Raw genomic sequence first — 24519 nt, 5'->3', positions numbered from 1 at the left:
CCATTTTTCTCCACACACAAGGTATTGTAGTTTCTAGTTCTTATGCCACCCAGTTCTTACACCACCCAGTTTTACGCCACCCAGTTCTTACACCACGCAGTTCTTACGCCACAGTTCTTACGCAACCCAGTTCTTACGTCACCCAGTTCTTACACCACCCAGTTCTTACACCCAGCTCATACGCTACCCAGTTCTTACGCCACCCAGTTCTTACACCACCCAACTCATACGCCACCCAGTTCTTACACCACCCAGTTCTTTACTCTAAAATATTTAAACCTTTTAACCTCTTAATTGTATTATATAGCCTTATATGTATCGATGTGTCTTAAAACCACAACAAATAACAAATAAATAATTTATTCTAGCATCTTTTACATGGTAAATTGCTAGACAAATAATGAAATTGTTGACACGTATTATAAATTTCTTGCTGTGTCAAAATGTACTGAGCTTATCAACTGTAGTTGGCAGACAGAAGTATCATTTCATCGATTATTTGAACAACTCGATTAGAAATAAATCTTATCACAATTAATGGACAATAGATCGATTCGATCCGGACCAGAAATGAACATGTATTTACTGTGTTTTGACATCATGTAAAACACTAAGATAAAGATTTGATTAATTAAAGTACACGTACACTTTCCACGCTTCAAGCACGGAACCTTTCACAAAGTTTAAATCTGATACAATTTTAATTCACGTCAGCCATGTTACAAACAAAATTCCTTACCTTTTAAAATTTAAACGGATTTTGCATACGAAGTATGTCCTCCCAGATTCATCGAACACAGCCAATTTCTTCATGAAATTCAGATTTCATTTGTAAAAATTATGTTTTTCACCCAAAAAGAATTCAGCAGGCATCAAGGACTAAAATACAGCCATAAAATCCTGAAATTTGATTAGGGTAGTCTTGTCTATGTAAATAAGGAAATGTTGAGAATTTCCTCATATTTAAGTACTCGTTGGACTCTTTTTAAACACTAAAAAGGTTCTTATGTGTTAACTTTTAAAACTAAAAAGTAATGTCGAAATCTTGTACTATGTCGACCGATATGAAACAATATTGATATTGACAGAAGCATCGAAAGCGAGATAATGTAAAATCTCAATTTGAAGAGAAATGTTTAAACATTTTATTGAAATATATTGGCATCAGCTATGTTTCACTGACCTTTAAAATTTAAATCATATTAATTTGAACAACCAATCAAATGAATCGGTCTGAATCGGTATGAAAATTAAATCCCATTTTGTTTTCACCTATTGGTATGTTGTTCATACACATTAAAACTGCACTTCATCAGCATGTCAAGTTTCAAATCGCCTGACGCTCAGTGATATCGGGAATCAGGCAAATAGCACGTGGAAATTTGGACTGCATGGAGCATGTGGCAGACTTTGGATGATGAACTCCTTCAGAAATGTTCTCATTATGGCGAATTTATGCGTCAGTGCGTTTCATGGAATAGATGGATTTAAGTGTTCCACAACTTTAGACATGACTTAAGAGTCCTAAAAATGTCCGATGACACAAGCAGAGGCAGCCACGGGTAAGTGTGTGTGTGTGTGTGTGTGTGTGTGTGTGTCTGTGATTTGGATTTTTAACGTAGCTTTAACAAATTTTCACTCATATCGCTACGATGTATGCAGTGTGGCAGATTATAGTGATGTCTAGCACTGGGGCATCATGTCACAGACATGTAGCATGACGTCCCACCCAGTCACATTATCCTGACACCAGGCTGACCAGTCCTAACACTAACCTCTTAATGCTGAGCGCCAAGCGAGGCAGCTGTTAGTACCATTTTTATAAGTCTTTGGTATGATTCGACCGGGGATCGAACCCACGACTTCCCGCGTCCGAAGTAGGTAAGTATGTAGGCTGATAGGAAGACATATATGTAGAGGCTGATTGACTGATTAGTTGATTGGATGATTTATTCACTGATGAACCGTAAATGACAGAACGAGCGCTGGGATGAACAAATGGATGGGTACATCAGGCCGACCAAATCTCCGCATACAAACAGGATTATCCGGCCTAGCACCGTCTCAGAATTTTTGATTTGTATTTTTTTTTTATTATCTCTGGATTTGAGGTTCTGAAATTGTGAATAATTTTTTGGGCGTAGGTTACACTTTGTAATGGTTATCGCCGAAAGCAGGAACTCAAAACACAGCGTGGATTTGTGATAAACATATTTTCGTCACCCAAGCAACACCCCAGATATGTTTGGAGGCGATTGTCGATTTCATGTACACAAACTTGGTAATTTCTTTTTTTTTTTTTTACTAACAATCAAAACAACAAATAGATAACTGATTTAACGGCTCGTCCTTCCTACAATTTTTACAGGCCCACCAAATCTCCTGACAAAAACCGGATACTAAATAAAAATCGCAGGATTTCTGAACAAAACGTTTTGGCGGGCCTGGCATATGAAATGACGGATACATAGATTTGATGTAATTAGTTCAAAAATGAACTTACCTTTGATACTTACAAGTTAACTGAAAATGAGTTGAGGGCACACGAAGGCATGCATATTTAAAGAGAAAATAAAAATAAAAAAATACTATGAACTTACACATACGACGAGGACAGACCCGTATGTTCTCCAGTTTGTCCGTTTTTGCATAAGTCACATTTCACTGATTGATAAATGGTCAGAGAAACATTACATTTTAAGATCAAGCTAAATATCAGAAAATCAACTTACAATAATTAAATGACAGGCCTGGTTGCTAGGCTCGGGTGGGTCTGTGGGAAGCAGAGTTCCATGGTATGACTTCATTATTTCTTTTGACATAGGGGTCATCAAACTGACTTAATTTCCGCCATTCAGCATTAAATATGCGTGCTGATAACGCAGCCCCGTTGAGTGTTAGTTACATCTCTTTTGGAAACAACTGTGAACGGGAGTGAATGTATACGGAACAGTGGCACTCGCGTGGTTTGTATATCTTTATTTTGATCTACTATGTGCCAGACTGAAACAAAAAGAACGACTGTTGTCTACTGGTTATAGTGTTACTCTATACCGATTAGACGTGTATCGTTTGCGGTTGATTTAAACCTTTTAAGTGCCGGACTGCACCATCCTAACTTGACGCGTATTTGGATCACTTCGGATTTTTTGTTCTAGCTTTAAATTTGCCAGTCAAAACAATTACTTAAAGTATTCCAAACAATCAAAGTCGCGCTGACAAGAAAACCAGTTAAGATAAATAGCTGCTACCTGAGTGTATTTGTGTGCCCAACATATGTTTTCAAGAAACATTGCTTACATAACAAAAGTACCGTGAACGTCAGTTTACCCCCACCCATGTGCAATAAGTACGCGCTAACATAACAGCTGACTGAAGATTGTTGACCAACAGATCTCAGTTACCTGAACCTTTGATCAAGGTGTATGTCTTGAACCAAACTTACTGTGAAACGAGTGTTTTCTTATTATACTAACCATGACCTTGACCTCAAACCTATGATCCAATAATTTTTGTACGTTTATAATTACAGTCCATGCGATCCAAGAACTGTGGTCAAAGAATTTATTCTAGAATAAAAGTCAATCTGCAAAACCCACTTTTTCTTTGTGCCACAATGACCTTGAACGTGAGTCGATACGTTTCTTTCTTACCCCCAAGTGCAAGCCATCCACAACAGCGTGAGGATACGCTCCGCCTGATAGATGACGCATACAAATTAGAAACAAAAACTTACCAATGAATCGATGATGGAGTATAATTCGCAGGAAGTTTTGGCCTGTAATTTTACTAAAAATGAGCATTGTTTCACCGTAACAATCGCAGCGCATCAAGACACATAAGTGGTCAAAAATGTTTTGTTTCGTTTTTGTTGGTTGTTTAGTTTATTTCGGCTGGTTTCCTTGTCTGACCAGCATTGAATTTGTAACTTCAACCAACTGTTGCAATTGGCTAATGCATGAAGCCTCTACCAAAAAGTCCGCGTATTCCGAGTGCGAGTGACTGGAACGGTGAGATAGAGTTTGATCATAAATATCAAAACAGTACAAGGAGCGCTAGTTCAGTAATTGATCCTGACCATATGTCAAAATACCAATTTGTAAGTGAACTAAAATTAATTGCACCGTGTTCCCACGCGAATCTTATGTTAAATATGTGTCACAAAAAGAGATGCTTCTTTTAGGTATAGCTCCAAAACGCTAAATATCTTATATTTTACGTACTTTTTATAATAGAATGAGTTCAACTGTACGTATTAGGAATCGGTCTTTCCCCCATTGGAAGACTGGCTGATAAAAGCATGGAAACCGTGAGGTTGAAAGAAAGAAGATACGAGTACATATACGAGATCATTGAGTTAATGGCTACTAAGACAGTGAATTTCAGATGTGATAGAAAACTACCAACACAAGACAAACATGCACGGTTTTCTATCACGAATGATGTAGGTGAGAGTTTATACTCAAATGTAGAGAAAACCCTGATTTAGCAAATTAATTGTATGCATTTCGTGAACAAATATGTATAAATGACAAATCCGCTTTCCGGTAAAAATTTGTCCCCCACCCCGCCCACCATTCCACTGAATATGCAAGGTGTTGTCCAAGTATACACACATTTATCTTTCTAAAGCTTTATTTGTACTGGAGCAAACGCAGGAAACAAAACACGAATAAAAAGAAGATATTGCGAAGAGAATTAATCTGCTATTCTTGTACTAATGAACTCGCTGGCTTTAGTCCTTTCGTGAAACATCAAAATAAGCTTACGATTGTTTTAAAGAGAGAATTAAAGTTGTTTCATTAATTTTCAACGACATCTTTAATTCAGTTGATACATAGTATGAAGTAAAATTAAAAATTACAAGTTTATTCCTGAAGCTTATATACGCTGAATAATTGGAGACGTTAATTAAGAAGAAATTTTATTAAAATCATTATCGGGATTGGACGGAGAACAAAATTATAATTTTAAACTTAAAAGCTGGCAATCCGATTACTGGTGCCCGTTGTCCAAATTGATTGTGCAATTTGACTTTTGAGATTTAGTTCACACGGATTGCAAAACTAAAAAAAACTTTCACTGCTCCGGTGGCCTAATGGTTAGAGCGTCCGCCTCAGATGCGGGAGGTCAGTGGTTCGAGCCCCGGCCGAGTCATACCAAAGAATTTTAAAAATTGATACTAACAGCTGCCTCGCTAGGCGCTCAGCAGAATATTGGTTAGTGGTTGGCCTGGTGTCAGGATAATGCAACTGGGTAGGACATCATGCTTTATGTCTGCGGCATGATGCCTCAGTGCTAGATCACTATAAATTGCCACAATGCAGACATCGTAGCGATATGACTGAATTTTTTTTAAAACTAAGTTAAAAATCCATATCACACACACACACACACACACACACACGCTAAAGTAAGCTTTCACATCCTTTTTTTTTTGGTGAGTTTTAAGCGGTTCCACAGTTACTGTGAAAAACTAGGTCTTTGTAAAAAGAAATCATTCAAGTTTAAAACCGTATTTTAGGAATTTACATCGAAAGATGTCTATATTCTACGGTGTATATATGTAGTGTATGACTGATCGTAATGGTTTCTATTGATTAAAAGTACTTATGCCACACCATTTATGTTTGATATCCATTTGCAAGCAATTTATTAGCTTTGGGTGCAAACTTAAGAAGTGTTCAAACAAATATCTGCCTTCCTTTGCAAATACTAGACTCAAATTCGAATCAAGGTATCCTGCGGAATGTAAACTTGAGACTATGGTAGACTATGGTAGATAATGGGTGAAATCGTTCTAGAAGTTCTTTATTGATAGCTTATGTACATATACACCTGAGATCGTTATACTACTATATGCGTCAAGTTCCCACTGACTTAATATTGCATCGCTTGGAGCTACCGGTCGATCGTTACGACTGTTATTTTGACTAACTTTCAATTAAACACCCCTAAAACATCAACATGATTTGTTTCCTTCTTTTATGCAGACTGACAAATGCACAGACAACAGACAGTCACTGGCAGGGGAAAAGCAATTTTTAAGTGTTAATTGTAACTGATTTAGTCATCTGTTTTGGAAACAAGGACACAATACGACCAATGAGACAGCTGTGTTATAATTAATTGTTAACAAGAATAGCTCAAGACATAAATCTCAATTAATTTTGGTTTACTACAATACAATAAAGTCAGTCTCTTTAAAAAAATTAATAATTCTTTGATTCATTTTTCTCACGAGCTAACTATTGCGTCGCTCTTCAAATTTTCTATTACGAAATTCACAGAACTTTGAGTCTGTACATTTAATATAACCTGGATCATTTAAACCACAGTGAAACACAAAATGGTCCATATTCAAAATGTACATCAGAAAATAAATTTTGATGAAAATTGCATGATGTAATGACTCCAACTACCACATAAATATAGACAAAAAATATAAACATGATAAACTGCACACATGCGGCCAAATTTGTTTTCTTTCATCTTATATATATATTTTTGTCTGTCTGAACAGAGTGGGTCCTCACATGGAGATACCTTTTCCTTGACTTTAGTGTACATTTTTGTCTGTCTGAACAGAATGGGTCCTTGACTTTAGTGTACATTTTTTATAAAATATTTATGATTATTCATCATTTATACAACAACAAAATCATCTAATGTCATTGTCTCAGTTTTATACTTATGGTAGTTAATGCAAATTTAAAGGACGTGGATAAAGGTACAGAGAGATACTGATCAAAAAAAATTGACATGACCTTCACAAAACAGATTTAGGAATCATGTGTATAACACCTTAATTTCCAGGTTTGTCTCAGTTTTGCCATTACAGATATGCAAACTGGAACTTGTAAGCTTATTTACTTAGACTGTCATTATTGGATTATTAAAATGACCACAGTAAATATGTACTCATTGATCAGTTGTGACATAATGAGCTGACAGATCTGGGTCTGTGTTGTTTGTTCTACTGATTACTCCTAACAATCTATAAATGTAGATCTCTTGGTAGATTATGCAGCTGCAGATCTGGAAATGTGTGCAGCTGGACTTGACTTATAATAAAGTGTATATGGTACTTATAATCAAGTGTATATGGTACTTATAATCAAGTGTATATTGTACTTATAATCAAGTGTATATGGTACTTATAATCAAGTGTATATTGTACTTAAATCAAGTGTATATGGTACTTATAATCAAGTGTATATGGTACTTATAATCAAGTGTATATGGTACTTACTTTGAATATTTTTTTCTTCTTTTTTTACAGAAGTCGTTCCACAGGATTTATGTATTTATATATATGTATATATATATATATATACTTTTTCTTCACAAAAACCCCACCCCCGCCCCAAAAATCAAATGGTCGGCCCCTTAGGTGTGCGTCTAAATCAAGATATTGCTCTATGAAAGTCAAAGCTAACGCTATATTTATGTATAGGCTCTTACCACTGGTCTGTCCAGCTCCAAGTCCGTCCGTTTGTCGCATATCAACAGACGACGGATACATATTCACATCTCGTGATCCTCAGCAGATGGAAAATGAGTTTATTTGATACCACCAATTAAATCATCCGATTACAGAATGAGTACATATTCTAAAATTCATAGAACCGTCCCTGAAATCAGTATCCAACGCAGCATAACGACTTGTTTCAGAACAGACCAAGTATCAAAACTAGATCACTTCCGGAATATCAAAACAAGCTGATTTCGATTATTTTCATTTACTGGGAATATCATTGCGACAATTAATATATTTCACCTTTTCTACATGAAAGCCATCTAGCGGTTCATATTAAGAATGAATAATGGTCCATACGAGAGATAGAAAACCTGTCCGAATCAGGCACTTCAAGACCAATGCTACCTGATATGTCGGCAAAAGATCAATAACCTACGATTCGTAGGTGACAATACTGATCCTTAACGCTTTCTTTTTCAGACTAAACCTGGCCAAATTAAACATTACACAAAGTGAAAGATGGCTCGGGGAGGTCGAGAGTTTCAACCGATTTGTTCATTGAACGTGATTGCGAGTGATCATTATTAGTCGGATTAAGATCTCCGACATATTGGAAATAATTTCCACTTATGCCAAGTAATTTTTAGTTTTGAGACATCCTAAGATACTACTCTCTCAGCTCTCTCTTAACCTTTGACATTGCTACTTGCGACAATCAGAATCGAACATATCTATTGATGATTAGAAGCCGACACAGGTAAGTAATCGATAATGTTTCATCCGTGCATGTCCTTCATCAAAAAATCAAGATATGAGGGACATCTATCATTCAGAACCTCTTTCACCCAACAGTATTAGCAATATACAGAAATTCATTTATAAAGTAATTTATATATTCCTCAAGGTATAACTATTATTGGCGCTAAATTAATTAAAAAATAAACAGCAACCCTTCATAATCATAGTGAAATACCTACTATGTGATCTACACAAAAAGCAAAAGACACAATACAGATACACATAACAAATGGTCAAGTGAATCTTCCATTAAATTGACAAAGCCAACTTAAAAATAGGCATGTGAATTTCTGTATGCATGGCAATGCTTTTTAACGGCCTAATGTGGAGGGAAAAAACCCAACAACTGACGGCTGTGGTGATACTTGTGATAGACAAAAAGTTATAATAAGAAACCCAATATGTTTAAAATTATCGAAAAGGTATACACAATATTAAAGATAATAACTTCAGAAAAGTACAGTCATAGGCGTATGGAGTTAAAATATACAATATCAACCGCATTTTTGTTGAAAGTGAAAGGTGAAAGATTAACTTAGGCATCATGGTTTAAGAACATAACAATTTTAGGCATACAGTTAAAGTATATAATATCAACCGCATTCTCGTTGAAAGAGTGTGTATGGCACCACATCATCGAAAACCTTCGTTAAGTTCACATAAGAAACAAAAACAAATTGTCTCATTATGTCAAAATTTATCCACACCAAAAGAATGCGTTTAACTGTCAGCAGACAGGGTAAGGTATGCATCCTAGTCGAAGTTCACCATTCACGAATTTTTCAAGTATTATCACATTAAGGCATACATATAAATTCTTCAAGTATTATCACATTAAGGCATACAGATAAATTTTTCAAGTATTATCACATTAAGGCATACAGATAAATTTTTCAAGCATTATCACATTACGGCATACAGATAAATTTTTCAAGCATTATCACATTATGGTAAAGCCAGCATACACACATACTTAGACTTTGGAAATTCATCGCTACATAGAAATCAAACTATGATTTATTATTGAATGGATTTGAGACGTCTCGATATGAATGAAAAGATTACGTTCAAATGATTTATTTGCCATCGGATATCGCCATATCTATTGAAGGCATTAAGTAAATGCACCCAAGTAAGTGGAATATCAAGCCACATACTAGATGACATCGCGTTTTAAAATATAAGATGATACGTTTTGGATAATACACCAATGGCCCAGTGCGAATGAGTGATAACTAGATGCACAAAACGTTTGCAGAGCTCGGTACAGCTAAGGCACCACATACTAGCTGTAGCGCTGGTTAGTTTCATGTAGCTACCGAAGCATTTGTAACGTGAGGGCACTACCTTTAGAAGGGTCCATAAATCAGCCCCACACCTGTAATAATATTTGGTGGCAATCTAGGGGCTGACCAACCTTTCATTGTTTCTTTTAGTCATGGGTAAACAAAAACCGTCTTTAAGAAATGGGTTTTGTCGATAGTTTCCATTTTTACTGACAGAAACGAACACTTATGCCCCAGTGCTACCTTAAAATAACTATTGAATACATTCAATTTTTACTGACAGAAACGAACACTTATGCCCCATTGCTACCTTAAAATGACTATTGAATACATACCATTTTTACTGACAGAAACGAACACTTATGCCCCAGCGCTACCTTAAAATGACTATTGAATACATATTTAAAGGCAGGTCATGACTTAATTCATTCTTGCCTTGTGTTTCTTATCCACCTGTTATTTTTTTCAAATCATACATTTTCCTGATAAAAAGTGACCAATGCAATAACGTTAGCGTATGGGAAGTGCTTCTTCTCATTGTTTCACTTCCTTATCACAACCAACCAAAATGTGTTAATTTTGGAACAAACAAAAAAACCGCAAAAATTCATATGCGCCAGTAAAGATTTTCAAATGACCTTATCGTGCGTGAGAAAACGGAGAATATGCAAGTATAGATGACGAAGGGGCCCCGAGTGGCCGAGTGGTCTAAAGCGCTCTCCGTTACGGATCACTGCCAGTAGCTTCTCGTGGGTCAGTGGTTCTTTCCAGGGTTTTCCCGGGTTCTTCCTCCACCATTAATACTGGCCGCCATGTATAGCCTATCGTGTGCTGAAAATGACGATAAACCCAACAACAATATAGATGACGAAAGAGAAAGTGCATTCATCTGAATGTTCCTTGAGCTACTTACATAAACTTCATCGGATCTTGACAAAGTGTCTTCACGTATGCGTTATTTTTCCTTTTACAACGCGTTACATAATTATCCCATGCATTATTGCGCATACACGGTAGTTTTATAGATTACATATACCGATACGGCATTTAATAAGCAAACGTTTGAGATGTGTTTGCATATAGCCGTTATTGCTGTTAGCCACAAATGAATCTTTCTATTTCGTTTCTTCTATGATCAAACCAAAATGTGATAGACAAAAAGAGGCATAAAAAGACAGCGAATATGGAGCTAAATTACCTTTCTGGAGGGACCACCCCGACCATCTGTAATAAGGAATATTAGGAAAAGAAGTCTGAGATGTGGCTAATTCATCCCTGTTGAGCCGTGATTCCATGGCGGGAGTGAATGCACGGTGCTGACGTTGCACGGTTTTGGTGTCCTTAGTTTTGCTATGTATTTTGGAGGTCATGACTAGATCGTCTGCAAGATGCACCTGTTTGGTATTTTTTTTCTTTTTCACCGCACTTCTCTGAAAATCTAATATTTTCAGTAGTTCAATGTCATCCACGGAAAAGCAGTTCCGCTGATTCTCCAGACTTGTTAGAAATGGTACCATATCTGAACGATATGGTACCGACTCTGGCCGCTGCAGAGATTCAACCGTATAAACACCATTGGCCATGCTCAGCTCTGCCGTTGTACTGGATTTAATTAGTGATGGGGTCCACATTTCTGTCATACTAGATCTTAGATTTCATTTGTATCCAGTAGGTTATTAGAGTTTATATCAAGGCTCTTGATGGTCATGCTATTTCACTAGTATCTGATGGCTTATGTTAGAATGTAGCTGCTAGCACCTGATGCCTTATATCGTAGTTGCAGCTGAGTTCCTATGCCAAGATTTCTGGGTGACATTTGAAGTCTCATGTTTATTTGTTTGTTTTTTTTTTTCTTCTTGTTGTTCTTGTTGTTGTTGTTCTGATGAACTGCTTTTCAATTTCTGGACACAAAAAATTTCTTTCATTCAGTCACGTGATTTAAAATGTTGGTCAGAGAAACATATTTCCTCGAAATCCTCTCATGCACGCATAAAGTCCAAAGTTTGCGTTTGTACCTAACTATCAATTCCGATGAATATTTATAAACATACGGCTCTTTTTCTTCTCTTGCTTATATTTTGTCTTCGTTCACAGTCTCTAGAAGTTTAATCGACACAATCGCCACATTTTAGAAGACGATATTTTGAACGTTCTAATTGGAATGGTTCTTTAAGTCTTTTTGTATAACACGTCCTGAATTCTTTCCTCGAGCAAAACTGTATAAGATGTCATCATGAACCTCGAACCAAACTAGAAAATCTCGAAGTACAGATCAAATCCATACTTATTCCTTTTATCCACGGATCCTTTCCAGATTAGTAAATGTCCTTAACTCAACGTTCAGCAATACTGTATATTCTGGTCAATACAATCGTCGGACGAAAATTTCCAATAGCTGGTCACCACCTATTATATTAACCCTGAGTAGCTTCTCGTGTAAAGATTCGTTCTTTAAAATTATCTTGGTCAGAATGAAAACACGATGAAATGAATTCACAAAGAAGATAATAAAATATTCTACTATGTGGAACCTATTCGACCAAATGTAAGTTTTAACAGTGAAACCTCGATGCATTACTATTGTGCTTAACACTGGTTTCCAAGCAAATGCGTTGAAAACGGTAACGTGTCGGCGCATAACAATGCCCTTACTGGTGAAACAATAGCTCTAAGTGAGTGGAAGAGTTGACTCTAGAAATTATATTGATATGTGCACAACACGCATACAACACCGAGCAGCCAAAACACATATCTACCTTAGCATGATGGACTGGCAGATCTGTGATTTTTACTGTTCTACCTAAATGTTAAGCCATAATGTAGACACAGATATGCCGGCACATTATTTGATGCCGGTTCTTGGTTTATGGTCATGTCCGTTAGCTGAGCATTGTACACGTATTACTATTGGTGTTATTGCACAATAAAGCCGTTCATTGTTTTTTAATGAGGCATGTTTAAACACCGATTGGTGTGCACCTTTCCTACCTTTTACAATGTATCGTGGCATGGGTGACACTAATTCCTTTAAATTCAATTTTAAGTTCAATTATTACAGACTACTTTTCTTTTTATAAAAAGACGGATCAATTTATTTGAAAAGACGGATTGGACTTTATAGTTTTTAAAACATAAACGAATTCGGCTGTGATATATAGAAAATATAAAATAGACGAGTATGTTAGTTGAGAGGGAAAGGTATGGTACACACCGAAAATAGACTAAGTCCTGAATTTAAAAATTAAAATAGACTTCTGAAGTGAAAAACGTAGACTTTAATTAAAAACTTAATCGGTTGTTTGACCAGAGACAAAGTTTTAAACTTTAAGGCGTAAAGTAGCTACAGATGAAATTCAAGTTTCATGCAGTTATCATTAATAGTGTAGAAGAAATTCTGTGTCAACGTTGCGAGTAAAATCTGTCCTGGTCATGGGTAGATAACTCAAGGCCAGTAAGGGGTTTACTGACATAGTTATAGATAACTCAAGGCCAGTAAGGGGTTTACTGACATAGTTATAGATAATTCAAGGTCAGTAAGGGTTTACTGACATAGTTATAGTTAACTCAAGGCCAGTAAGGGGTTTACTGACATAGTTATAGATAACTCAAGGCCAGTAAGGGGTTTACTGACATAGTTATAGTTAACTCAAGGCCAGTAAGGGGTTTACTGACATAGTTATAGTTAACTCAAGGCCAGTAAGGGGTTTACTGACATAGTTATAGTTAACTCAAGGCCAGTAAGGGGTTTACTGACATAGTTATAGATAATTCAAGGTCAGTAAGGGGTTTACTGACATAGTTATATAATGTATATATCAGCACTAAAATAAAATGCTCATAAGAATAAGCTACTCTGCATACAAAAAATAGAATATACACATCACTTCCGGTTGCTTTAATTTGTTTTATATATATATATATATATATATATATATATATATATATATATATATATATATATATATATATATATATATATATATATATATATACTTTATTTCAAACAGGTATACGTCTACTGAACTGTCTCCTGGAGTGGAGTATATTGTCGCCATAGTTGACCACGGACAAAAAATCTGCGGCCGGTATATAAATTATTTCATTATTTCAGTCCTTTATTAAACTTCTTGAGATATGAATCATTGTTTTATATTTGTGTATATGTTATAAGCACCGACAGCATTCTGGAAAGTTCGAAAACCTCTTATTTGCTCTTTCTTCACAACATCGTCTTGACATGCTACTGTATCAGTTATCTGTAATTTTTTACTGTTGTTCGAGCGTTAGTATTTTATGTTTGTGTGTGATTTTAATTTTTAACTTAGCTTTAACAATTTTTCAGTTGTATCGCTATGATGTCTGCAGTGTGGCAGTTGATAGTGACGTTTAGCACTGGGGCAATCATGCCGCTGACTTGTAACATGATGTCCCACCCAGTCACATTATCCTGACACCAGCCAACCAGTCCTAACACTAACCTCTTAATGCTGGGCACATAGCGAGGCAGCAGTCTTTCGTATGACTCGGCCGGAGTTCGAACCCGCGAATCAGAGGCGAACGCTCTAACAACTTGACCACTGTAGCGGACTATTTTATGTTTGTAACTTTTAAATTCTTAATATGTATGATTCGTGTCATATGATATATGTTTTAATGTTCATATGCTTGATTTGATTTCATCATGTATTACGAGTAACCATTTTAATAATATCAACAGATCTAGAAATTAATTATTGATTTAACGAATAGTGTTATCCTTCTCATATTTCCTCAGCTGACTGAAACATATTCATGCATATTTTTATTACAGTTATAACCTGGATGAATCATGTGGATTAAATTACTCATCTCTTGTTCCAACAACAAACACAAGAAATATGAAGCCAACATTAAAGGTACAAGCTTAAAGACCAATGTGTAGGAATGTATTTTTCATAGTTACAGAGCGCGACTCCTTTTCCGGAATTATTTAATATGCTATCAAGCTACGAAAAGTGATAAATATAGATTTTACATTTGTGCAGATTTTATGTGGAATTTTTGCATACCGTTGAATAAATTGGTTTAAACTAAAGGACAGAAACTATCCAAGTCGTGTGTTGAACTGAATGTTGTTGTTGTTGTGGGGTTTAACGCAATTTTTCAGCACACGATAGGTTATACAAGGTGGCTAGTATTAACGGTGTAGGAAGAACTGAATGTGTAATGAACAATCTGCATTCAGCTTACCTGACCTTGCGTACAGTGTCGAGACGTCAGAGTCTTCATGCGCCTTTTGCAGAGACAGGTAAGTCAGCGGATGGTGGTATTGAGAACCAACATACTCCAAAAAGGAATGATAACTCAACATTGTGTACAACGTGAATCAACATTCAAATTTTATGTCTGTCATAATTTTAATCCAGTTTAAATTCTGTTAAAATGTTCACACGTAAGATTTCTGCATCATTTGGTTGGATTTGCAGATAACTGCTCGATAATGTATTGTTATGAAAATGCCACAGTAATTGCCCGAGTTCTAGTTTGTAATGCTCGTACTCAGAATAAAAATCTTTACCTGAATAATCATAACTATTCCGCAGTATGTGAAATTAATTTTGCACTTTCATTGATAAATGTGGAAATTCGAGGTTCAAAATCAATAGCTGATTAGCTTCAGATGTCGGACCAGTTATACAGGTTTCCTGCCAAAAAGCAATCTATCAACATGCATCGTCTTTAAATAAAGGCAGGAAAAAATGTAAACAAGCACATTTTAACGAATTATATTTAGGAAAATTCATGTATAGAAATGTTTTTTGGGATTTTTCATATTTTTTCAAATGACAACAAGCCCATTCTCCATTGGGTATTAATTATCGACTATTTTCAACCATGAACGCTATTAATTGAAACATAGCTGAATGCACATCAAGGTAATAATGCATTCTCTAACAATAACGCATAAACAATGTGAAAAATCAAGGTGGTCTCTTTGTAATATTTGTAATTTCAACTGATAATTTGGATCAATTCCATCACTTTAGACACAAACGTGTAAGACTGCTTGATAAAACACTGAACAAATTAATGTTTATGTAATCAGTAACCGTGTATGGCTGACAACTCAAACAAAGTCTCTCAATATCAACGGGTGACAAAGAATACAATAGTTTTAAAAGTTGCCGTCGTGACCTTCGCTGACCCTACCTATACTAGAGACACCTCAATATAAAACTATATGTTCATGCAGTCAGTAATGAGGTGTCTGACAGAAGATTCAAATATAAATCATCTGAAATAGCCAATAGATCGGGTCATGGAAATAATCGGAATGCACAATTCTCTAATTTGTACACGTAGACAACTCTTCGTAATCAGAAAAGCACATGCCTCTCATATGTACATCTGGACAATTCTACGTGATCAGAATGGTACAAGTCTCTCATGTGTACATCTGGACAATTCTACGTGATCGGAATGGCACAAGTCTCTCATATGTACATCTGGATAACTATACGTGATCAGAATGGTACAAGTCTCTCATGTGTACATCTGGACAATTCTACGTGATCAGAATGGCACAAGTCTCTCATATGTACATCTGGATAATTATACGTGATCAGAATGGCACAAGTCTCTCATGTGTACATCTGGACAATTCTACGTGATCAGAATGGTACAAGTCTCTCATGTGTACATCTGGACAATTCTACGTGATCAGAATGGCACAAGTCTCTCATATGTACATCTGGATAACTATACGTGATCAGAATGGTACAAGTCTCTCATGTGTACATCTGGACAATTCTACGTGATCGGAATGGCACAAGTCTCTCATATGTACATCTGGATAACTATACGTGATCAGAATGGTACAAGTCTCTCATGTGTACATCTGGACAATTCTACGTGATCAGAATGGTACAAGTCTCTCATATGTACATCTGGACAATTCTACGTGATCAGAATGGCACAAGTCTCTCATGTGTACATCTGGATAATTCTACGTTGACTACCGTTGACAACACTATTACACTCCTGGTTATAGACAGCCGAGAAAACAAACGAGAGTATTTCCAAAGGTATGGACGTACATAATATAAAAAGGTTCTTTATATTAACATATTCAATAATGGAACAGATCCAAAATACCTTCTTTTTCAATACGAATGCAGACGCCTTATGATGAATACGGACAATAACGATCAGTTTACACAGAAGCCGCTCAGGGCAATATAATATTCGAGCGACCCGGTGAAATATTGTATATCGATGGGAATACAAACAAAAAGAAGAGTGGAGTTAAGCTGTTCCATACCTTATATAATTCATATTCGAGCCACACATCAAGACGACATTCAAATTTTAATGATATGAAAGAATGTGGAATACAAGGCATTACCAAATGACTTTCTGCCGTTTGCAGTACGGGTTTAGCTTCTGCTACATACAGAATACAGACCTATTTATGGATCAGCAGTAAGAAATATTTTTAAAATGCATTCACGTTTCTGTATTGAACGTTTGAATTTCATTATAATTGTAAATTAAAGTCACCTACTTTTACAAAAGGATTAGTTGATATGTGACTGATTGAAAGCAAAAATCTAATTGGCATACTCAATCAGATAATTAGCCTAATCAATCAGATAATTGGCATACTCAGTCAGATAACTGGCCTTGGCATACTCAATCAGATAACTGGCCTAATCAATCAGATAATTGGCATACTCAAAAAAGATAATTGACATACTCAATCAGATAATTGGCATACTCAATCAGATAACTGGCCTAATCAATCCGATAATTGGCCTAATCAATCCGATAATTTGCATAACCAATCCGATAAATGGCTAATCAATCAGATAATTGGCATACTCAGTCAGCAGTAAAAGTTGTGATGGATCTACCGTCCGAAAAACGATACTCAGTGCTCGCAATATTGGTTAAGCATGTTTATGCATACTCATGAAGAAAAAAATTAATTGCAGACAGCTGCGGGTGAAAAGAGGACGAAGCGGGTTTGTTTCCCGGCGTTTGAGACGATGAAGTAAAGTGTTCCAGCAACTGAGCTAGCGATTTTCATCTCGAATGGTGCCCGATTATCGGAATTCGTAATTCCATCTTTAGCGACTATGTAGAAAATCCAGATAAAACGCTTGAAATGAACCGAGGATTTTCATATGTACTGAACATGTCCAATTGTTCATGATGTATATGGTTGACCATCGTACAGTACTAGTAGTATGGTACGCCAAAACGATCAATCTGATTAAAATCAGATATCCACTTTCGTGCTTGAAAATCTTACATCAACCGCTTAGCGGTCTTGTTGTGCTGATGTTATTATTATCATTGTTAATTTTATCAGCCAGTCAGATGAAGTCTTACATCTTCGCGTTTGGGAGACTGAGCAGTATGGCTGAAGAACATTGATGTGTTCCGAACGATTTGATTATCTTTCAGATTTCTGAAAGCTGCATTTCCACTGGCTCATTAAAAAGGGTACCTGAACGTGAACTCTAAGCGGTCGCTGTCAGATCTTCAAGTAGGACAGTGGAGATGTGATTTTAATTAGATTTGCCAAAACGATGAGCTTTTAATATTGGTGTCCTTACAGTGTATTTACATTTCTTGGAACGGTATATGTATACCGTTGTAACGATATTCTCCTTCTGTTAAAACGATACTGAAATGCTGGTGCGACGGTATTTTTGGATGTTAAAATATATTACCGTTGCACTCAATACTAGCACTACTTTTTTGTTATTGTAATTCAGAAAGAAAGTACGTTACAAAAAGAAACAAACAATCTGACATGAATTACCTTGTGATTTACCTTCATTGAGAAAAATTATACATCTTTTTGGCTTTCAAAAGACGTACATGACAAAGAATTCACTCTGAGAAGTCGCCCAAGAATTTATGTAAAGAACATTATTAGATATGTGCAAGTGAATCATACTTTAGGTAAGTCGTTTAAACAAAGAGTTAATAAAGCTCCAAATGTAAGTAAAGTAAAATATGAAACATCAATGGTTTTATCGGTGAAGTTATACAGTACATGGATCTCTTAATTGTATCCTGACACCGTTTGATAATTTATTCAACGATGTCACCTCAAACACAATTTCCGATTTCTTTTTTCTTTTTCTTTTTTGTTTGCTTGTTTTTGGACCGTTGATATGTATATTCCTTTCCAAAAACAAAAAGTACTTTCTCCTCATTAAGTTTATATATTCTAATCATTATCTTGAATACTAGGCACATGTATTCATTAGGTCCGAATTTTGTTAAAAGATTTTATGAAATGTATAAAGTATAAAACGGTTTTCTCTGTACAAAGCAAACCAGATTTACCATCTACACACAATGACAACAAAAACCTTGCGCCGCTTTATGATCTTGTTAGATGACACTGTAGAAAGCTTTGCCTCGAAGTTGCATTGCAGTCTTTCCATATGGCAGAATTCGTACAACACAACATGCAAATCCTGCAAAACGGTTTCTTGTGATCAGCTAATTTGGTCGGTTGTAAATACATTATAAACGAAGGCTTAGTACCTACATCAGCATTTCCAATGTGACACAAATGTTTTTGGAATCTAGTAAGATACAATTACTAGCGAACGAAACGATTATGTGTAGTTTAATTTCTTCAAATATATTTCCTACAACAGTATTGTATAGAGCGTGTCAGATATTTATGCCAGTGCGACAACGCGTGATACGAAGTTGAATCAAGACGGAAGTACAAAAAAGGTACGGCAAGCACTTCTATGAATATTAGAAGTCAGGTCTGGTTTAGAAATTATAAGCAGCATCAATTAATATTCCAAGTAAGCAACAGTCGGAACGTATTCTGCGATTTGTGAAACAAAGGTATGATACTGATGTATGTTGATGAAGTAATTTAAATAAAAATGATACAATTTGTTCGCCAAGAATTTCTCCGCAAACATCTTTTCGGAGGACCTCTGCTATTTCTACGAGTGTATTAATTGCAGAATTGATGGTGAAGTTACAAATTTAAAGATAAATAGTCCATTCTTAGCCAATTTTTGTTTCGTAAATAGCCGAGGTGGTTCAGCATACGTTCGATGTATGACCCGTAGGATTAATCTTGAAGCTGCGAATGGTAAGGTAATTGTTCAAGCAGTGGTAGAAGGATAACCAGTCGAAGGCTGACAGTAAAAGCCATGCAGACGACATGGCACGGGAAAAAGTAGATGCAAAACCATTATAAAAAAATTTGCACTTACCAGTCATATACTTAAAAGAGGAAATTTGTCTTCAATCGGATGAATAGCATGTGTTTGTTTTAAATCAACACGTTTGAGTATCATCTTTCTAGTAGTTTTGTGCTCTTCTTTTCATAACAGTTGTTCAGAAATCTGGTTTTCAACACATCTAACTTAAAGTTGATTTCAACTGACTTTTAGACTTCAGTCCAGTTGTTCCTTTTTTGTGTTAGTTTTAGGTTATTAAATGTAAATGTAGATAAATTAACAGTGTATTTACTATCATTCCATAGAAAAAGAAGATATATTGATTTAATTTTCTAAATTCTAATGTACAACTGCAACGAGGAGTGTTATGTCCTATTTATTTTATTGATTTAAATTCTTTTCTTATTTTCGTTCTTGTTGCAGACCAAAAGGAAAGGACAATAATAGAAAAGTCTAACTTCATACGTGCTGGCAACTTACTCACTTCATGACTGTGTAAAATAAACTTTCGTATGAAGAGGTGTTTCAATCAAATTCATTGATACATTTTTTTTTCAATGAATAAACATTCAAAGTCCTTAACTTCCAACTCCTTGATACTTCCCAAAGAAAGAAATTAATCTGCGTAAAATTGTATGGAATTTAAAAGCTTTCAGCTGGTTCGAATTAGTCGAGGTTAAATAAACAAAGTAATTTGACACTCTTTAAACTGGTGTTTACTCTCTTCTACTCTTAATTATTCACGAAGTAGTTCACGATGATTTTAAAAGTTTATATATGCTGTTCGTCACATGCAACTTAAGATAAGGACCTTCTATCTACATGGAGAAATAATTCCGTTTTGAAATTACTAGTAATTAAACTTGATCCACCTGGTAATGAAGACTCGAAATAGCTGAATTTGCAATGCAAATATTGATTTATTTGAAGCTATACTATATCCGAATGTTCAAGTCAAAGAGGCAAACACAAGTCTCACAGAATGTACACGACGCAAAGAAAGACGCAGAGAAAGAATAAAAATGTAACACTGACACGCAGGTACCGCTATTCAAAATATAATTTGTACTGATTATGTGAAAGTTTAGTCAAAAGGACCAAATCTGCTTGTACCAAGAGATAAAATTAGTTTTGCAGCAGCAATTTTGTTAAACAATAGGCGTTCAATGTAAGGACAAAATCTGTCTGCTCCCCCGACTTGAAAAATGGAGAGTTCCATTTTGTTTTTAATCAGAAGTGCTGCACCGGCTTAAACAGAACTAAGATTTTTTTTTCATGGTATTCTAGGAAAGGTTTCAGGCTATTTTATTTTGTTGTTACATCAGAAAATTGCTTTTTATATTAACACAAATTGAGTTGTTTTACATTCTTTACAATTACTTTGTGGGAAACTAGATAGATGGAGACTCGGACCACCTTGTCGAAAAATGTATTTATTAGAACGTTATTTGTTTTTATGGTTGGTTGGTTTTGTGGGTTTAAGGCCATTTTTCAGCACATAATAGGCTATACATGGCTGCCAGTATATTTGGTGGAGGGAGAAAATTGGAAAATTCAGAGAACAACCACCGACGCATTGGAACCTGCTGGCAAACTTTCTCATATAAAATGGACCCGTTCTAATTGCTTAAGGTAAGGATTTCTCCGGATATTTTAGATAAACGTGTTCAGTAACTTGAGATAAGAATAATTCCTCGTATTATGTGTTTGGATCGTGTATTGCATGACGTGAAGATCTAATATTCGGCTCTGAAAGATTTACTGAGGAATCAAACAAATATAAAACAAAAGGTGAAGAAAGAAAAAAAAAGCATGCAAGTGTGAAATTCGAGTTTCGCAACGTGTGGTTATTAGATTATTAGGAGAAGAAACATTCTGAAGAATTTGCACATTTAGGAACCTTTCACTTGACAGCTACTGTTGTACTGAGGTAGCTGGAAATCGAGGAAACAATCGCTCACAAGCCAGACACACACAGGTGCTTGATTCCTCAAGCCAGACTCACACAGGTGCTTCATTCGCTCGATAGAGATACCTCTTGTAACAATACAGAATACTGAGAGGAAAAGATATAGCCTGCATGTCAACATTAATCACAAACTAATTAAAATTCATGAAATGTGTTGGTGTCAAATAATGAGAATATACCAGCAGTGTCTTTTTAAACTGCAATCTCATTGTCTCGGCAAATTTCTGCATTGATCGAGGTCAGCTACGAATATTTGTAGCGAAGTAATAAACAAATCTTGATATTTTCTCCGCCATATGGCGATTGCATGCATATATGGTGTCAATTTTGAAGAAACTTTGCTGAGGTATTCCAAACAAAGAAAAAAGTTATGATGGGATTTAGTCCGTTATCTAAACTATCCGCAGCAGCCGTGCCAAAAGAATCACCGACCAGTCACCCATATGACTACTTGCTGCACTCAATGCACGAGTTTTGGTGATATTAACCGATATCCGACCAGTCACCCATATGACTACTTGCTGCACTCAATGCACGAGTTTTGGTGATATTAACCGATATCCGACCAGTCACCCATATGACTACTTGCTGCACTCAATGCACGAGTTTTGGTGATATTAACCGATATCCGACCAGTCACCCATATGACTACTTGCTGCACTCAATGCACGAGTTTTGGTGATATTAACCGATATCCGACCAGTCACCCATATGACTACTTGCTGCACTCAATGCACGAGCAAACGTTTTGGTGATATTAACCGATATGTTACGATTATAAAATGTGCGCAGAATGATAGTATTTTTTAAAAAGAATTCTGTATTCGATTCGGATCAGCGTGGGTCCATGAGAGAGGATGGGTAACGGGATCGGCGAATGCATATTCAAAACTAACCATTATAATATCCGTTTTACCATATTCACATAATTTTAACAATCAAAATTTAAAAAAGATAGAAAACGGTTTCTTGTATAATTGACATTGCCATTGTCTTAGATAGTTATTGTATACTGCATCATTTCGCCTACAACTTTTGCAAACTCTGCACTCGTAATTAATCAACTTCAAGACATACTGATGGAAATTTCAGAAACACTTTAGTAGAAAATAATTAAATGGCCGCCAAAAAACACACAAATATATCTAAATCCAATACATTCAAGGTATTACGTATGATTCGGAAAACATCTTTATATCCATTAGTGAAGGCACAAGAATGGCGACAGCTACCTAGAACACGCCTAGGGATAAATATGATAGTAACATAGAACCAATATAGTTAACGAAGCTCCAAGCAATCTTCATATTGCTCAAGCTAGAAAACCACAGACTTCTCTAAAAGAATTCACAATTACAGCATTTTTATTTTCGCTTCTGCGCAGTAATTTACATTATTGTCTAATTTGATTATAATTATAAAGAATTTTATTGTCTAATCTGATTATAATTATAAAGAACAGAAATAGTAAAGAGGGAATTTAAATAAAGTACTTAAGAAAAACCAGGAACTCTAAACAAACAGGTGAAATCCAGACTTGAGATTTTAGTGATGTTGTATATGCGTTCCTTACCGAATTCTTGAAACTGGACTCCACTTGAAAAACATTTACACGCCACCTCATATTCAAAATAAAAAATTGCTATTCAAAATAAGAAATTGCCTCAAAGCAATCATTGCCAAATAATATAGCACATTCTCCAAAAGCCAAAACCGAGGAAAATATGTAAAGAAGACTGGGACTTTTGGCTGTAAGAAAGAAGTATAACTATTCTAAGGGATGTGTAAGATTTTGAAAAACCGTAACCAAAACTGTGTTCTGGCAACATAGATGAAAATTTGAAAGAGTTAAAGGTGGATCTATCTTAGTAAATTATACGGTATTGCCAATTTGCATCGCAAGGGTACTATCTTCAATACTGACACCCAACCCAGGAAACCACATATACTGATACGGGTACTTACAAAGCGTTGAAACATCACTATCATTATCAAAATCGTCCATGAAGAATAGCACAGTTCTATTTGTTTCCTTCCGTTCTACTAACGCTCCTATGGTATCTTCTTCAATAAAACTTTATTTCTTGTTCCTAATGGGGCTCTAAACAGAAATAAAATAATTACTCATTTCAGCTCTTCCAATCCGGCTACCCACCGATGTCTGTAGGTATGCAGTACCACTTAAATTAAAGAAATTGCTTGGTGACAGTTAAGTGTCCTATATATTTACTTGGGAACGTTTGACAACTGAAATGGTCGCTCGGCGCTTTTTGTTTACTCGTCGTACGGAACACGGTGATACTTTATTAGGTACAAGATTTAGACTGTTGTTAAACTCTACAAGAGGGATTAAACCGGCTTAAGTTTAAAAAATGTTGTTTTACTAATATGGTATTGATATAAGTTCTGTGTGACTAGCTTATGTCCCATTTTATGAGCTGCAAAGTTTTTTCTGTATGATTGTTTTTTTTCTTCCTTGAATATTTTAATATTAACGTTTATATAGCTCTACTCTAAGTTGTTGCTTGTCTTGTCAAAAGTGACGGTCGATTTTTTAAAAATCATATTTATATTTACTTACAAAAGTATATTATATGCCTTCGACATATTACCAAGAATATAAGCCAAATAAGTAACTTTTTCTCCGAGTTAACCTTTTCAGGTTGATTATTATGAAGGTATGATTATCAAGGTAGATCCGTTATTATCTCTTATTTTGATGCTGCTATGTTCTCTGATTTGAACCAGTTAATGTTGTTTTTTTTTTAATGACGA

The 24519-nt window shown here is 35.6% G+C and overlaps 1 protein-coding gene and 1 long non-coding RNA gene across 3 annotated transcripts in view; one reads left to right on the top strand and one right to left on the bottom strand.

The window, feature by feature from the left end:
- The window catches only part of LOC149804700 (uncharacterized), a 190878-nt gene that overhangs the window by 145125 nt on the left and 21234 nt on the right, over positions 1 to 24519 (bottom strand). The window lies entirely within an intron of this gene.
- On the top strand, positions 1305 to 14633 carry LOC149804701 (uncharacterized). Of its 2 annotated transcripts, none has more exons than XR_016414149.1 (3): positions 1305 to 1562; positions 13572 to 13649; positions 14375 to 14633. It is a non-coding gene; the product is annotated as an uncharacterized LOC149804701 (long non-coding RNA). The 2 variants fall into 2 exon arrangements; XR_016414152.1 differs by having other exon boundaries at positions 13907 to 14633.

The sequence above is a fragment of the Sinohyriopsis cumingii genome, chromosome 2, assembly GCF_028554795.1.
Source record: "Sinohyriopsis cumingii isolate HCF-2022 chromosome 2, ASM2855479v2, whole genome shotgun sequence".
Taxonomy (NCBI): domain Eukaryota; kingdom Metazoa; phylum Mollusca; class Bivalvia; order Unionida; family Unionidae; genus Sinohyriopsis; species Sinohyriopsis cumingii.
The sequence above is the reverse complement of the archived record's forward strand: the minus strand, read 5'-3'. Positions and strand labels throughout refer to the sequence as shown.